Below are 16,350 nucleotides of genomic sequence, written 5' to 3'. Positions count from 1 at the left end.
GTGTTCCTACTTTTCCAGGCCTCTGGGCAAGGATGTTTACATTATTTGTCCCAAGTAATTACTTTGCCCCATATAAGTTAAAAAGTCAGTGTCACAATGTCAAAAGAAGGGTCATGAAATGTTAGTTAAGGTCACTGGAAGAAGCGAACTTGTGGCTAAATTTAGTAATTATTTTTTTCACAGAAATGATTCCAAAGTTTGAGTCATGGAATAGAGAGGGCACCTGAAATGAGATTTTAATATTACACACAACACTTTAAAAAGCCACAGGAAAGCAGTATCCCACCATCTGAAGCAGGAATTCAAGCTGAAGAAGATATGGCAAACAAAAAATTCTGGCGAGCTTTTAAAAATAAGAAAGAGAAATACATATCTGTATGCACTTATATGTATATACACACATATAGTCATATTTTTTGTTAATGAAACCAGCTTATTTTTATGAAATCAAAAAGATTTGTGGCTTAATGAATACGTTAGAAGAAATGAACTCTTTGAGTAAGCTACTACTTAGCAGGAGTAAGTTTATAAAGGAGTTTATAAAAATACTTTCATAATTATTCTGATCTTTAAATTTTGCATATTATTTCTCCTTAATGAAGATAACCCTGGCTTGTCTGTGTGAAATTATTCATTTTTGAATTGTATTTCAAATGAAATTGAACTGACATTATTATACACTCGATTCTCCAGTGAGTGGAAGTCTTTGCCTCATTTTAGGACAAAGGCTTCCACTCAATGGAGAATCCACGGTGAATCCCATGAGCACAGAATGAGGCTTCTTAATGACTAGTCCTAGCATTTATAAAAAATGTCAGCCATTAACAACAATAACAACTATTCACTCCTCGATTGTGCCCTCATTTTCTTGAAAGAAATGAGGAGGGAAAGGATACATGGCCTAGGGAATCAAATTTGCTTTTAAAGAACTGTCCTCAGAAACCAAGCAGGCAAAAGGCAGGAGGTTATGGGCATGTTGCTGGAGCCAAGCTGACATGGGTTCAAAGCCTTACAATACTCGCTGCAAATTTGTGACCAGGCAAATCAACACATCTCTCCAAACTTGTGCATCCCTGGGTATAGAGTAAGTGTAACAGCAACTACCTCGTTGGGCTGTTGGAAGGATTTTCCAAAATGAAGAATACAAAGTTCTCCTTCAGGGATAACTCCTCGCATCACTACTATGCCCCAGCATCCCTGGTAATACCAGAAGCTTCTCCCCACTCCTCCCGGACCACAGAAGCTCATTGGTGTACTTACAACAGGGCATTTGCCTGAAAGTGAGCTAAACTACCCCTAGAATATAAAAATTATTTATTAAGCAAATATGAGAAAATAATTTAAAAATATACATCTATAGAGAGTAAAAAAACTTTACCTGCCCCCATCTCCACTTTTCCTGATTTTTTACCATAAACAATGTGGTATGCTTTATTCCCAACCTTCTCTACCTATAAATGTATATTGTAATTGGTTGGTTTTCCCCGAAAAACACATCATGCTGTACAAACTGTTCTATAAGTGACTTGCTTTACTCACGGGCATAAAACAGACAGTATTTTTCTTTTTAATGGCTGCGTAGTGTTTCCTATAGCGAATATACTTTACTTAGGCACTCCCCGTATTAACGGATATTTACGTAAATCCAGTATTTTGCTATTAAAAGAAAAAAGGCTGTGCATTATTTCTAGGGTGGATTTCTAGAAATGGGCTTGCTAAATCCTTGATTCCTTTGAAACTTAATTTGACTCTGGTTTATCTTGACCACAGTGACATCAGATCATAAATAAGGTCATAATGACACATAATGGGAGAGATAAGAGATAGGGAACTACTATTGATATTCAGAGCATTTTTTTTTTCTCTTGGACATAAAATGGATCCATTGTATAGGAATGCCTTCTCCCCATTCTCAGTGCAGAGACAAAGCTGACATGCTTAAAAGTACATGTTTAGGATTCTAGACTTGGTTTCACTCAAACGGCCTTGATTGGATGGGGTCCCTCTGCAGTATTAAAACTGCTCTAATTGCATTCTTCAAGCCAGCTGAAGGCTGACAGCTTCCGCTCCCGGCTCATTATCAGAGCACTTCAAGGGGCTCCATTATGAACACAGCACCTGGTCCAAATTTATTTCAATGGCCCAGAGCAAAATGGGAAGGTGCTTAATGTTCAACCACAATGGTGACATTTTTATGAGATATCCAAGGTTCAGAAACAAATAAATGAAAGGTTTGAAGGGAGCATGAACAGAAATTGTGACAATAAAAAGTCAACAATGATATATCAATTTAAAAACATATACCACCCATACACTTGGGGTAAGGCCAAAGGTTCAATGCAGGCTAACCAGAAAGAAAAAGAAGAAAAAAGGCCAATCCTCAACTCCTCCACAACAGGTTTTGCTAAAAAAGACTAATGAAATTCTAAAAATGTTTAAGGAAATCAGAATGAGATGTGAATTCTGAATTCTGGTTAGGATAACAATCAATGTTATCTATCTGCACCAACATAAGAATGAAAGAAAATCCAAGTGAAATTCAGAGTGTGAATTCTAAATATATTATGTTCATCGTTTTCCTCTGGTTTGCTTACACAATTGCTGTCTTTCTCTCTCTCTCAAAAAAAATTCCATGTGGAAATGAATAAGTTAATAATTCCTTACAGATGTTTCCATAAGAAAAAATTGTGCAAATATATATTTAGAACTTTTTAATAAATGTATAATAGGGAAAATTTCCCAGGTAGATCATAGCAGGTCCAAAGTAAACATTACATCCTATTGCATAAATCCATATCTAGAGACTTCTTGTCAAGTGGGATTTTGCTCTCTGCGGCTGAGTAGTTGCAGAGATCTTAGTGTGTAGACGACAACCAATTTTAAAGCCTCGAAACCCAGCTGCAGAGCATTAGAAAGCTCTACCCTCCACTAAGAATCTGTTTAAAGAATGTTAAAATAAATATTTGTATTCTTTCACTAAACACAACAATGACACTTACACTGGAATCTAAGAAAATGATGAATGAAAAATTATAACACTGGCACTTTACAATGGGAATGCTGACTAAATCGGAACTATACAAACTCGGAGGATTTACTAAATGTTTAGTCTCTTAAGAGAAAAAGAGGAGGACAATTAATCAACTACATAGAAATTTTTTTCTGCTATTAGTTACTTTTGGTCTTGTGATTTTATCTTCCTCAAGCATTTTCCCTATTAAGCTGACCATACAGATGTGCAATACATTAATTGGCCAGACTATAAAGCTTTAATTATTTTACTGATTTGGAAAGGCAATTAGGCAGCACCTATTTTTCATGTATTGATTACACCGACTCTGGCTTTAGATCTGAATTCATGAATCATCAGGCAACTGGTATAACCACAGATTGCTACTGGAGCCTTTTTTTTTCCCCACAACAAATAAATAATAAAAGCACTTAAAATTAATTACTTGATAGAACCACCTTAACTAGAAAAAAAAGTGGCAAAATGCCAGTAGAATAAATTCGGTATGTAAGCCTTCCAGCAAAGTGACCACTTGTCTGACTGCTTGCAGGCCACCCAGCGTTAGGTCTTAGAATTTCGGAGTTTAGAAAAATCTTCACCTGGGTATACAATAACAGGGTGCTTTGTTCTGGTTCTGATTTAGCCTTGCTTCTGCCTTTACTGTATTCTGCTATCTCCTTTGAAACTACTTAAAGAGCTGGAGCTCTGGGAGTCCATGGGGAATTTCCAAGTTCACCATGGAAACTGAGGAAGTGGTCATTTGGATTATGTACATCTGGGTCCTAATTTCTCCTTCACTTTCACCTCTCTCTTTCTCCCCCTCACCTCCTAAGACCCTCTATGTAATCTAGCTCAAAACAACTGAGATTGCAATGATGGCTGTGCATGGTGGCACTTAATGAGACAAATTCCCAGCCTTTCCCATCTTTAGGGAACAGAAGAAAACCTGTCTTGAAAGCTTTCACAACATGCTGTGTTAGATGAAAACATTTGAGAATTTTCCCCATAGAACAGACGTTTCCTAGCTTTGTACAGCCTCTCAGCTCTACATTAGGAAGTCACTCGTATGATGATCATGTACGATGATTATGGGCAGGGTGGTAGTATGGTGGCAAGAGACTTGGATTCAAGCACTGGATGGCATTTACCAGCTGTGCAACTCTATGCAAATCATCTTTAAGCCTTTCTAGCATTAGTTTCTACATATATAAAATGGGAGCAATTATGCATGCTTTATCCAACACAGAGAACCGCTGAGGCCGTCATACATGCATGTGAAAATGCTCTCTAAGCTGGAAACCGGCGTCATCAACGTCATGTCTTTTTGCAGAAGCTGTCTCCTTCATGCAATCACCTGCAGTGCCCTCTTGTGGTAGCTAGGCTGCATTGCCACTCAAAGGCAAAGAAAATTATTTTGTGAATTGAAGATTGTATTACTACCAGATTAATTTTATGTAACCAACTCTTAATTGCCAGGTGAATACAGGGAGGACCACTTCACATAAAATATACAATTCAAAGGATCAACTCGAGTTTACTTCTTAATGTCACTTATGAACAGTGAATCTAGACACTGTACTCTGGCCCTTATAGTACTAGTCGATGATACAAAATTTTGAAAAGTGGAAAACACTGGACACGAAGAGAAGCAGGAGATCAGCTGAGTATTAGTGAAAGTCTCACCTTTCACATTATTTTGGACATGGATATTAAAGCCAGTGAAAATGTTCATAAAAATTGTGGAAACAAAAAGCCATCCATAGTTTTGCCTGTACTCCAGAACTAGAATAACTGACTTTTAGAACTGGTAGGGACCTGAGATACCACATTGTTCCAACTCCTTTCTTTATAGATGGAAAATCCAAAATGCCCATAATTTATTTTTATTTTTTTTTTGAGACAGAGTCTCGCTCTGTCACCAGGCTAGAGTGCAATGGCGCAATTTTCGTTCACTGCAACCTCTGCCTCCCAGGCTCAAGCGGTTCTCAGTTCTCCTGCCTCAGCCTCCCAAGTAGCTGGGATTACAGGTACCTGCCACCACGCCCACCTCATTTTTAAAAATATTTTTAGTAGAGACAAAGCTTCACCAAGTTGGCCGGGCTGCTCTTGAACTCCTGACCCCAGGTGATCTGACCACCTCAGCCTCCCAAAGTGCTGGGGTTACAGGCGTGAGCCACTGTGCCCAACCATGCCCATAATTTAAAAAGATGTACCTCGCTTGGACTCCGACCACCAAATTCCATTACAGCTACCACCTTCACTTGGAGCTGCCTCCTGCTTGTTTTTTTTTAATCACTTCTTAACTCAAAATACATCTTTAATCCCATTTTTCTCTGACATTGACATAGAATAAGAAATACTAGAAAATACTGGAAAACTAAGCCATTAGGAGCAAGATACAATATAAATATCACTTAAGAGAATTTATTATGAGAAATTATAAAACTGAAAAGCCTCCTAAACAGAAACGACTTGAGAGTTTAACCATAGGTTAGCAAGTATTAAAATAATGCCAAGGATCACAACCACAAGTAAATCAATACATACTTGCTGATAAACTGAGTAGGAACTTAAGAACTTGGCGCCTCTCTAAAATTCTTAATTAAGAAACATTTAATTATACTCACTATGCAGCAGGCCATGTTTCAAATGCTTTGCTTCTAATCTCATCACAGCATCCAACATGCTGTTAATAACCTTTATTGACTGCAGCGTCGGTTTACAAACCCTGCTGATTGTTCAGCCAGCACCATGGACCAGGGAGTAATCTAGAGGCATAACTCAGAGATACTGCTGGTCTGGTTCCAGACCACTGCAATAGCAAATATCACAATAAAGCGAGTCACACTGATTTTTTTGATTTCCCAGTGCACATAAAAGTTATATTTACACTATACTGTAGGCTATGAAGTGTGCATTAACATTATGTGTAAAAAAAGTATATATCTTAATTTTAAAATAGTTTGTTGCTAAAAAATGCCTTGTAAAAATGCTTAGTCATCTGAGCTAGATCTTCTGGATATTTGCAGCTTCTCCACTGGCACTAGCTGCCTCACCTTGCACTTTCACGTTATGGAGGCGGCTTAGTTTCTTCAACTTCATGAACCAACTTCTGCTAGCTTTCAACCTTTCTTCTGCAGCTTCCTCACCTCACCCAGCCCTCACAGAACTGAAGAGGCTTGGAGCCTCGGTCTGGATGAGGCTTTGGCTTCAGGGGTGTTACGGCTGTGTTGACCTTCTGTCCAGACCACTCAGACTTTCCCCATACAGCAATAAAGCTGTTCCGTGTTCTTATCATTTGTGTGTTCACTGGAGTAACACTTTTAATTTCCCTCAAGAACTTTTTAGCTTTTTTCTCACATTTATAACTTGGCTAACTGGTGCAAGAGGCCGAGCTTTCAGCCTGTCTCGGCTTGCAACGTGGCTTCCTCACTAAGCTTAACCCTTGCTAGACTTTAAGTGAGAGGCGCGTTACTTTTTCTCTCACTTGAACACTTAGAGATCATCATAAGGTTACTGACTGGCCGAATTTCAATACTGTTGTGTCTTAAGGAACAGGCAGGCCCAGGGAGAGGGAGAGAGACAGAGGAAGGGCCTGTTGATGGAGCAGTCAACGCATACAACATTTATTAAATTCACCGTCTTCTATGGGTGCAGGTCATGGCACCACCAAACAATTACAACAGTAATGTCAAAGATGATCACAGATCACAGTAACAGATACGATAACAATGAGGTTTAAAATATTGCAAGAATTACCACAATGTGACACAGAGACACAAGGCGAGCATATGCCATTGGGAAAATGGCCACGAACCTTCCATTTGTAAGAAAAGGCACTATCTGCCAAGCGTGGTAAAGCAAGGTGTGCCTGTATTAGGGAAGGGAAGGTATCAAAGTTCCTTAGAAGACACAGAGCAGTAAGCTGGTAAATTAGGGGAAACGTCAAGAAAACCCCATGGTGACCAGCACAGGAAAAGCAGCTGGCAGAGACGAAGCAGGCCTTGCATTCCTTGACCTCAGGGCAGTGGAGGACCTCTCTGGGATGTGACCAGGTCAGGTTAAGGTTTTGGGACAGGCTAAGCCCAGTGTTGTTACTCTTCAGTAAGCCTGAAATGGAGCCAGCCCCTCCCCATAGAAACCACATTATGATGAGGAAGTCACATGCAGATAAACAGTAAATGACGACAGTACAACCCACTCAGCCACTCGGAGGAACCCATACCAGCATTGGGGAAGGCATGCGGGAGCGCCTGGGGGGCTGTGCCTGCAGGGGGAGCAAGAGGGAGAGCGTCCAGCACTTCCCGGCTCCACATGCTTTTTCCAAGGTTTGGTCATCAGCACCAAAAACAGCAAGCCGCGCCATTCTCCCCGCTGTTCTACGTCTTCACGCTGCTTAGCTGGTGTTTTAGGGGCTTGAAAGATAGCTGGGGCTACAGAACACAGTGCCCATGCACTTGGGCAAGCTGGTGGGCCTGGGGCATCGCAGCAGCCTCTGCTCCACCCTCTCCCCTTGTCCAGAAGTGTCGACACCACCAGGGAGTGAAATGGGACAAGGCCCCAGAAAAGACTTTAGTAAAACATGAAGGCCAGGGAGTCTGTGATACTCAAAACCTTATGGAGGATGGGTCAGTCTGCATTTATGTGTGTTTTCATCTTTCCAGAGAGAGAAAAAAAATTAATACAGACTGAATTTTCTCTATTTCTATTAATTTACATATTGTGTCATTTTCATTACAACAAAATGCTGCACTTAAAAAGATCGTTACAGTAAAGCTCATATTAATCTATATACCTGGATGATACTAGAGTTTAACAAGTGTTTACAGAATAAGTCAATGACTGACAGTAATATTAAGGGGCTAAAAAAGTTGATCTCTAAAATGACTTTCAACCTAAAAATGCTACACTCTGTGATAATAAATACATTTATTATTTAAAAGTCCTTAGGCTATTTTAAAGCATGTTTGACAATTATGAGAAAGTATCTGGAGACTTGAAGCTTTAGCCTGCTACAGCATCCTTTAGACAGGTCCCTCTGACAAAATGAAGTGAGACTTGGTAGAATTTTTCAGACAAATCATGCCAAAGCATCACCTCCTTTTAGACAATGCGTGGGGGCACGGGGAGGCGAGAATGTCCCTAACCCTTGCAGCCCTCGTCTATTTGGCTTTCTCTGCAACAGTTCATCGAACTGATGAGTGTTCCTCATTAATCCCTCCCTCCTGGGCTTCCCCTTGCTCTCCCGCCTCTTCCCGTTCACTCTGCTCCTGTGCGGACTCCCTTTACTCTGTCCATCCTCAGTGAGTCCTTGGCCTCAGGGATCTTCTTACGTACTCTTCTCATGCCACACAGTCTTTCCTCTCCTATGGTTTTGGTTAATATCTGTACGGTGATGGCTCTCAAATCTCTTCCTCCAGCTCCAGCTGCCTATTACCGTATAACCAGTAGCTCCCCAGGCTCCAGTATGTTTGAAGCTCCTCTGCCCTGGTCCTCCTTGCAGCCTCTTCTGGGTGAAAGGCACATGTCCAACCAGCCACTCATGAGCCATCCTTAGCCCCTCTCTAGGACTTTACCCCTCATGTCCCAGAAATCCCCTGCTGAACATCACCGGAGTCGACTCCCAACTCCACTCACAGCAACTGCAAAGGAGGCCTCGGTGCCACCATTACCACTCCCTGCTCTGCAAGGTGGCCAGGGTCAGCTTCTCAAAGGCTGATCTGGTCACTTCAATCCCAGCTCAGAAACCACCAGTACCTTCCTACAGGCAGTGAGAAAGTCGAAATGACTCCAACTGGGTTCTCAAGGCCCTTCCAGAGCTGACCACCATTGAGTGCTCCGGCCTCTCCCTAATGGAAACATTTTTTCTCACCTCCTTTGCATCTGCTGCACTCGTGGATTAAAATGCTTTCCCTTATCCAAATCCCCTCCACCTGGCTGGGGCCACTGCCTTCCAGCTTTTCGACTTCTGGTAAGTTTTGCCGGAAACCCCTCAACAGTAGATCAAGCGCCCCTTCCATGTGCTCTCTTTGGGTTCACGTCTCTCAGTTTAGCCCTCGTGCCTCAAGTGTATTTCCTGTGACTTCTCAGGATCCCTGCCCCACTCATGCATAAACCCTAAGGCTGTCTCAGTCATAGCACAACCCTGGAATCTGCACAAGGCCTACCACATGACAGGCACTGCATGGATATTTACTGAATAAATAAACTCATAATCAGGAAAATTTTAGTACCTGACCTATGAGTTATTGATATATAATGGGAGTACCATGGGTTTCAGAATAAATCAGACCTGGGTTCCCATCCCAGCTCCACAGCTCACAAGCTATGTGATCTCAGAAAATGCATGGAAACTTTTTAAGGCTCAGTTTCCAAAGCTGTAAGAGCATAACCAACCACTTACTTCGTAGAGTTGTTGTGAAGACTAAAATACACACAGCATATGAAGAGCCGAGAGCTGCATGGTTTTGTATTTTTCAACATGCAGTGCTACAAACTTGTTTATCACTACGCCAATTAATGCTATTGCTGCCTTAACCCACAAGCCATCAGAGACATTCTTAAAGTTCTTTATGTGAGTATTATTCAAGGAAAGGCCTTGTCCATGGAGCCAGCCAGTAAAAACCCTGGTCCCTGACATTGGGTAAGACAATGCTGCAACAATGTTACAATGTTATAAGCAACACTGTCTAACCAGACCAACTCAAGGCCCAGCGTTATGACTCCAGCAGGCTGGAACATCCAATAATTTCTGCCAATTTAAGAATTATTGGTATTGCTTCTACATCTTACATTTTATAACAAGTCTAATGATATAAAGAACATAGTAAAATGGCTTGTTTCTTTATAGGATTATCGAATGAGGGCAGAAGGTATCATGGGTATATTTCGATAAATATTTTGGGCATGACAAACAGTACTGAAATATATGCCAGTCTTGTAACCGCCACCCTGCAACTTCTGCTGCCTTCTGAAGATTGTGGAAAAGCCCCCTTGTGAGGGAGGGTGGGAGAAAGAGAAGAGAAAACCCTAACCCTTGCCCAGTATCACTGTGGGTTTAACAATTTTGCTTTACGGATTTTATGGCACAATCCAGTCTCCCCATTTCTCCAAAACAAAAAGAAACTAACAGCAACAACAAAAACTCTTCCCATCAGGCCAACTAGTGGCTTTGGAGCCAATTATAAACTACTATGAGATGACTCTTTAAATGAAAACTCTTAAGCTATTCACCAAGTCAAGTACATTGCGGGAGTTGAACTCCCACTTCAAAAGTGTGGGTTCTGACCACGGCCTCCAATGCAACCTCCCTCAAATTCCAAGAGAGTTAATCCTGGCTTCCCGTCAGGAAGTTTGCTCTCACAAATTTGTAGAAGTACTGCCTATTAAAAAGTGTATGGGTTCTTTTAGTCTTTCTGTGCCACGGTCAGTAAGGGCACAGAAGAAATCCTGAACTTCTAAGGGTGACCCCACCCCCTGGGGAGCAAGCAGCATCGTGCCATCACCATGCCCAGGAGGGAGGCTTAGAAGTGGGCCTGGAGCAGCTCTTGGCAGACTCTCTCTCTTCACAGCAAGAGGCAATCTACGTTCTAGTTCACAAAGGATGTTTGTTGTCTGCTGTGGTTTGAATGTTTCTCCTCTCCAAAGTTCATGTTGAAATTTAAGCCCCAATGTGGCAGTATTAAGAGGTGAGGACTTTAAAGGTGAATGGATTAACATTTATAGATTTGTCCGTTCATATGGGATTGGGGCTGGCGGCTTTATAAGATGAGGCAGAGAGACGTGGGCTGGAGTGTTTGCACGCCCTTGCCAATGATGTCCTGTGCTGCCTCAGGATTCTGCGGAGAGTCCCTACGAAAAAAGCCTCACCAGATATAGCCCCTCAACCTTGGACTTCTCAGCCTCCATAACTGTAAGAAATAAATTCTTTCTTTACAAATTGCCCAGTTTCAGGTAGTCTGTGATATGCAACATTGTCTTGCCCTGCGTGGCCCAGTTCATACTACATTTTTCAAGGCTTGCAAAAACTAAGCTTTGCCCTAGAATTCTTGTTGAGAAGGATCTGAAACATATGATTTTTATGTGGCTAACTGGCATAAAATCCCAAAGACATTAATACAGAATGATTTTTAAAATATCTTCTGATATGTACCATACCGTGTTTAATATGTTCCCTTCTGGTTTAAAATGTATTCTCTAACTGTACAGTATGTCCTTAGAAAAACTGAACAAGATGAGCAATAAGAAATCCTATTTATTTAAATTTTTTATTTTTAAAGTACATAAAACTTGAAATTTTTATATGCAGCTTAGGTCTTCATAAACCTACAAATAGGTAAATGGAACACTTAAATCTTTTCCTGAAAATATCTTTGTTTCCCTGGACTAAGACCTCATATTCAAAGTGTCATCCCCCCGTGATTTTTTATGACCATGTTATAAACCCCTCCAAAAATGGGGTTTACAATGGAAGTGTTGACATCATGTTAACTATTGCTTTGCAATCTGAGCTCAGTAATCAAGGCCCATTATATTTATGAGGCAGGTAAAATCTGTAGCCATTAATCACACAGCCATATTGACAGATTCTAAGTTTGAGGTCCAGCAAAATTAATGTATCCCATTTCTTTTATCATTGATACCATGAAGAAAAGTTGCAGGCAGTTTTATAATTGTGAGGCCTTTACATTTTTACAGAAATCCAGAGGCAGACTTGTTGAAACGCTGCATTTATTTACACCTGCTGTGGTCAGATTTTGCACATCTGCAAAGTACTAGAGAAGACTTTTCTTTTCCATAGATAATTCATGAGAATTACATGCGTTTGCACAAACATAGCCTTTGTAGAAGAGCACTACAATCATGAATTCTATGTATCCATATGCCTAATCCACACTGAGGTTATACCAAATTGTGATTAATTACCAAAAGAATATCCCACTCCTAAATTATAATTCAGCATCCCTATATAAAACAATCTAAAATGTCAGCACTCTGTCTTTATGACATCATGCCATCCCAATAATTCTGTTTTACAAGTAAATTCCTATTATACATTAATAAGGGCTGTTGGTGGCTAAACATCTTGCCTCCCCAGTAATGACTGGGTTGAAGGCAATTAGAGCAGCCAGGTGCAGCTGAGCTGGGTACTCATAAAAGTTTTTAAATTTTATTATTTCCGTTTCATTTGGGGAGATGCATTCCAATCTGCCCAAATTAAAGAGGAAGCTCTGCCCATGTTTTCAGCTGTTGTATGCTCTAACCATTACTGATAAACCCTTTTAATATTTCTTTGCTCCTTAGAAGCTGATGATCTGAGGAGTTCAAGTTTCACCACGAGCATCTATATTTCACTGCCTGTCACAGTGGTTACTCCAGACACACACATACACGCACACACACAGAGTCCCAGGGTAACAGAGCAGCACCTTCATTTAAGACTTTCTGGGGCAGCCCTGAGTAGTAAAATTGATGCATGAAAGAAAGAACTTTACTCACTTGGTTAACGTGTTTTTGCTGTAATTAGTTTGGGTCAGTGGAGGAGACATCAAATTAAAGTTTTATGTCATAATAGGAGCGATGATTTTCCCATTACAAGAAAATCAATTTCCTTCTACAAACTACAAACACTACATAAAAGAATTAATAAGTGTAAAGACTTAACACATCTGAAGCAAGAGAAAAGGTTACCACTGATGATGACAAATATCCTTAGAAGTAGAATTTTAAAAAGAGTTAACAACTTCCCCACAGTAGTGTTATAAGGGTGATGCATCCTGGGAAATTTTCCTACCATTCAGAAAACACAGAGCCCTTTATTTAACCTATTATGTATCTTTTTTCTCTTTACTCTGTAACACGCACTAATCAATTTAATTCAGTTTAAAAATGTTAACGTTATAAACAATCAGTTTTATGATACCAAATGACTGACTTAAGTAGGCTTTTGTTTAGTTTTCAACAAGTTATATGGATACTCTATACATTAATGATCAGATAGACAAAAGTAACTATGTCGCAGCTGCTAATTCAAGGACCAACACCATCCTTAAAAGCTGGATTCATGTTGTTGACAGCAAGGCAGGGTCTCAATTGATTTCAATAATACATCAGCCAGATGTAATCTTGGAAGGAATCTTGGAAGGAAGTAATCTTGGAAGGGCCCCTTTAGAAGTTAAAAAAAGAAAAAAAAAATCGTATTCCATTTAATTTCAGAGGGCAAAATAGATGTGATTACCTCTGAATGAGAACAGTCCTCAAAAGTGATCCCTAATTTTTTTCTAGGTTGTTTGGGATTTTCCTTTTCGTTTGCTTTATTTTTGATGAAAACTTTACATTTACCAGAGTAGGATTTAAAAAAATAGAGTAGTGCAGCATTAATTCAGAAAATAACATCATTCAGAAAAGCACTGTTGGTCTGTATTAATAACCAACTTCTCCATTTTCTGAGGGGAAAAAAAGGCACATAAAATGAAGACCCTTTGCATACAGTTAATCATCTCTTGTTTCTAAGCAGAGAAAAATTTATCAAGGACTCATTTACTTAGGATAGTGAGCTGCAGAATTCCACATATGGTTTTTCAAAATTTCTAAGGACGTTTTCAGAATTCTTCAGAAATAATGCAAGGAGGGGGCCATTTGTCTATATCAAACAAGGAGCACCAAAATCTAGATTTCTTGTCTTCATTTCCTTCCTTTTGTTTTCCTATATCAATGAAAATGTCCATTTTATAAAGGAAAAAAATAGTCAAAATCAGTATTCTTGAATATTTTCTTTCTCCCCTCCACTTTTTTTCCTGGTGAGAATACGAGCGGTAAAGAGAAGGGTTTGACAAAGGGCCTTTATACCTCCTACTTCCCAGTGGATGTCTCCCTGCCAGCTTTTGAACTACATCCTTAACCCCTTCATACAGATTAGATGCTCGGCATTAACAGACACAGCCTGAAAACCGGGGGGTCTGAAAACACATCCCTTCACGGAACTTAACAGTCATTTAGGGTTAACATCTGCAGGGCTACCATCTACTCTGAGAGGCAATGGTACAGGGACATGGTAGCCGAGAGCAGTTTCAACTGGTGTCATGTTCCAAAAGTTTCATCGCTTTTAAAACTGCAACTTCTACATTTTTCTGCAAATCTCTCCCCTCCATACTGCTAAATACTTTCTGGATTCTGATATATTTTGCTGCTAGGAGCTAGCTTTCTTACCAGCTCCCAGTGCCTTATAAGGAAATTAGGTAATACATTAATAAGTGCCATTGGTGGCTCCCTTCTGGCCACTGAGACACAGCTAGGTTGCAGGTAATTAGATCTAAAGGGTCCATTGTCAAGCACACCTCTCCTTTTCCTCATTACATGAGAAAACCTCAGTAAGTCCCAACTTTAATAGTAGTGCTTCCTGCCACAGGGATCAAAGTCAGAGGAGTGTGTGATAAAGTGTAGCCAGGTTTGTTTAAGGAGTGTCTCCTTTTCCTTCTACTTCCAACCCTTGTCCTAATATCTCCCAAACAAAAGGGGGCCTGTCTCCATTTCCAAGGACTGGTCCTCTGATTCTCCTCTGTTAGAAGTCTGTTATTTTCACATGCCAAACCACCATTATGCTATTCAATTACTATTTGCATTCTGTTGTCCCATGTGTTTCTTTTTTATTACAGGGATGGATGTTTCTGTGAGCTTATACAATCTCTCTCAGGATAAATTAATTCTTAAACTAATAATGGGCTTGATTCTCATGTAATTCCTCCCTTCAATTAGTTTTATTTTACCAACGTCTCTAAACTAGGGGGACACTGGACAAATCATCAGCACTGCACATATTCATCATATTTCCAGTCATTGCCAATATACAACAAGAACAGAAATGCTGCCCAAGACATAATCTCCCATTTGGATACACTTGGTCATCAGACTACATTCCAATGAGCAATATAAGAAGAACAGAGAATAAAACAATAACAGTATTGAATATTTAAGGAAACTTAAAAATCTAATCCCCAATGTGATGCTTTCTGGAGATAGGCCTTTGGGAGGTAATTAGGTCATAAGGGTAGAGTCCTTGGCCATGATGGGATTAATGCTCTTATAAGAAAAGACTTGAGAGAACTTGCTTTTTCTCTCTCTGCACCATTTGAAGACAGCAAAACCATAGCCATCTGCAAACCAGTAAGAGGGCCTTACCAGACTCAATTATGTTAGCATCTTGATCCTGGACTTCCCAGCATTTAGAACTACGAGAAATAAATGGATACCAGTATTGTATTGTAATAGCTCAAGCTAAAACAGAAATTGGTATTGGGAAGTGGAGTGCTGCCTTAACAAATACCTAAAGATGTGGAAGTGGCTTTGGAGCTGGTTAATGCGTAGAGAGGCTGGAAGGTGCATGCTAGAAAATGTTGACATCGTCGCGAAGGGACTTTGGAAGGTGATTCTGGTGAGGGCTCAGAAAGAAAAGAGGAGAGATACATAGAACGCTTTCATCTTCTGAGAAAAGACGTAAGTAATCCTGTTCAGATGATAGAAATAGGTATGGTACCAATGAAGGCTCAGACAAATGGGGAAGTTGCTACCTGAGTAATGAAGGAAGGTAAATTCTTGTCATAAAGTGGCAAAGAACTTGTCTGAACTGTGTTCATGTTCTAGTGTTTTGTAGAAGCTAGAATTGGCAAGTGATAAAATTGGCTATTTAGCTGAGAAAATTTCTAAGCAAAGTGTTGAAGGAGGAGCTTGGTTCTTGCTGACTACATATAGTAAAATACAAGATGAGAGAAATTGAGATGAGAGGGAAACAAAAAACTCAGTGGTGAGATTACACCATTTAGACTCAAAAGACCATGTAAGATTTGGGTCCCCAAGACCACAGGTACCCTCAAATCCATTAGGGTACCACTGTCAGTCAAGAATCAAGGCTGCCCGCCAGAGCTTCAAACCCAATATCCACTGTGGATACTAACAAGTTACTCAACTTCTTTAAACCACACTTTCCTCAACTTTAAAATCAGTTTAATGATTGAACTTACCCCTCGGGCTGTACTGAAGAGTAGATAAGATTGCCTGTATAGCTCTTATAGTGCCTAACACACCTTATGAATTCAATGAACATTAACTGTCATTATCGTCACCTTCTTCATCATGAACAACAAATCTCTCTGCGTATCAAAGATGCTAATATCCAGTAAAACGACAATCTAAATATTAGTTTTCTCCAATTTCTTCAATAACTGCCTAACTTGTCCATTCATCTTATTTTTCATAACTTTAAACATTATTAAATCGAAGCATAAGAATCTAATATAAATTCTAGGCCAACTGCATGGCAAAAGGAAATTATTTCAGTGTTACAG

General features: G+C 39.9%; 1 protein-coding gene across 1 annotated transcript in view; it reads right to left on the bottom strand.

Moving 5' to 3' along the window:
• JAZF1 (JAZF zinc finger 1) overlaps window positions 1-16,350 on the bottom strand; it is a 342,544-nt gene that overhangs the window by 237,224 nt on the left and 88,970 nt on the right. The gene's annotated exons all lie outside the window — the stretch shown is intronic.

The sequence above is a fragment of the Sapajus apella genome, unplaced genomic scaffold, assembly GCF_009761245.1.
Source record: "Sapajus apella isolate SASKATOON/1434 unplaced genomic scaffold, GSC_monkey_1.0 scaffold19, whole genome shotgun sequence".
Classification (NCBI taxonomy): Eukaryota; Metazoa; Chordata; class Mammalia; order Primates; family Cebidae; genus Sapajus; species Sapajus apella.
The sequence above is the reverse complement of the archived record's forward strand: the minus strand, read 5'-3'. Positions and strand labels throughout refer to the sequence as shown.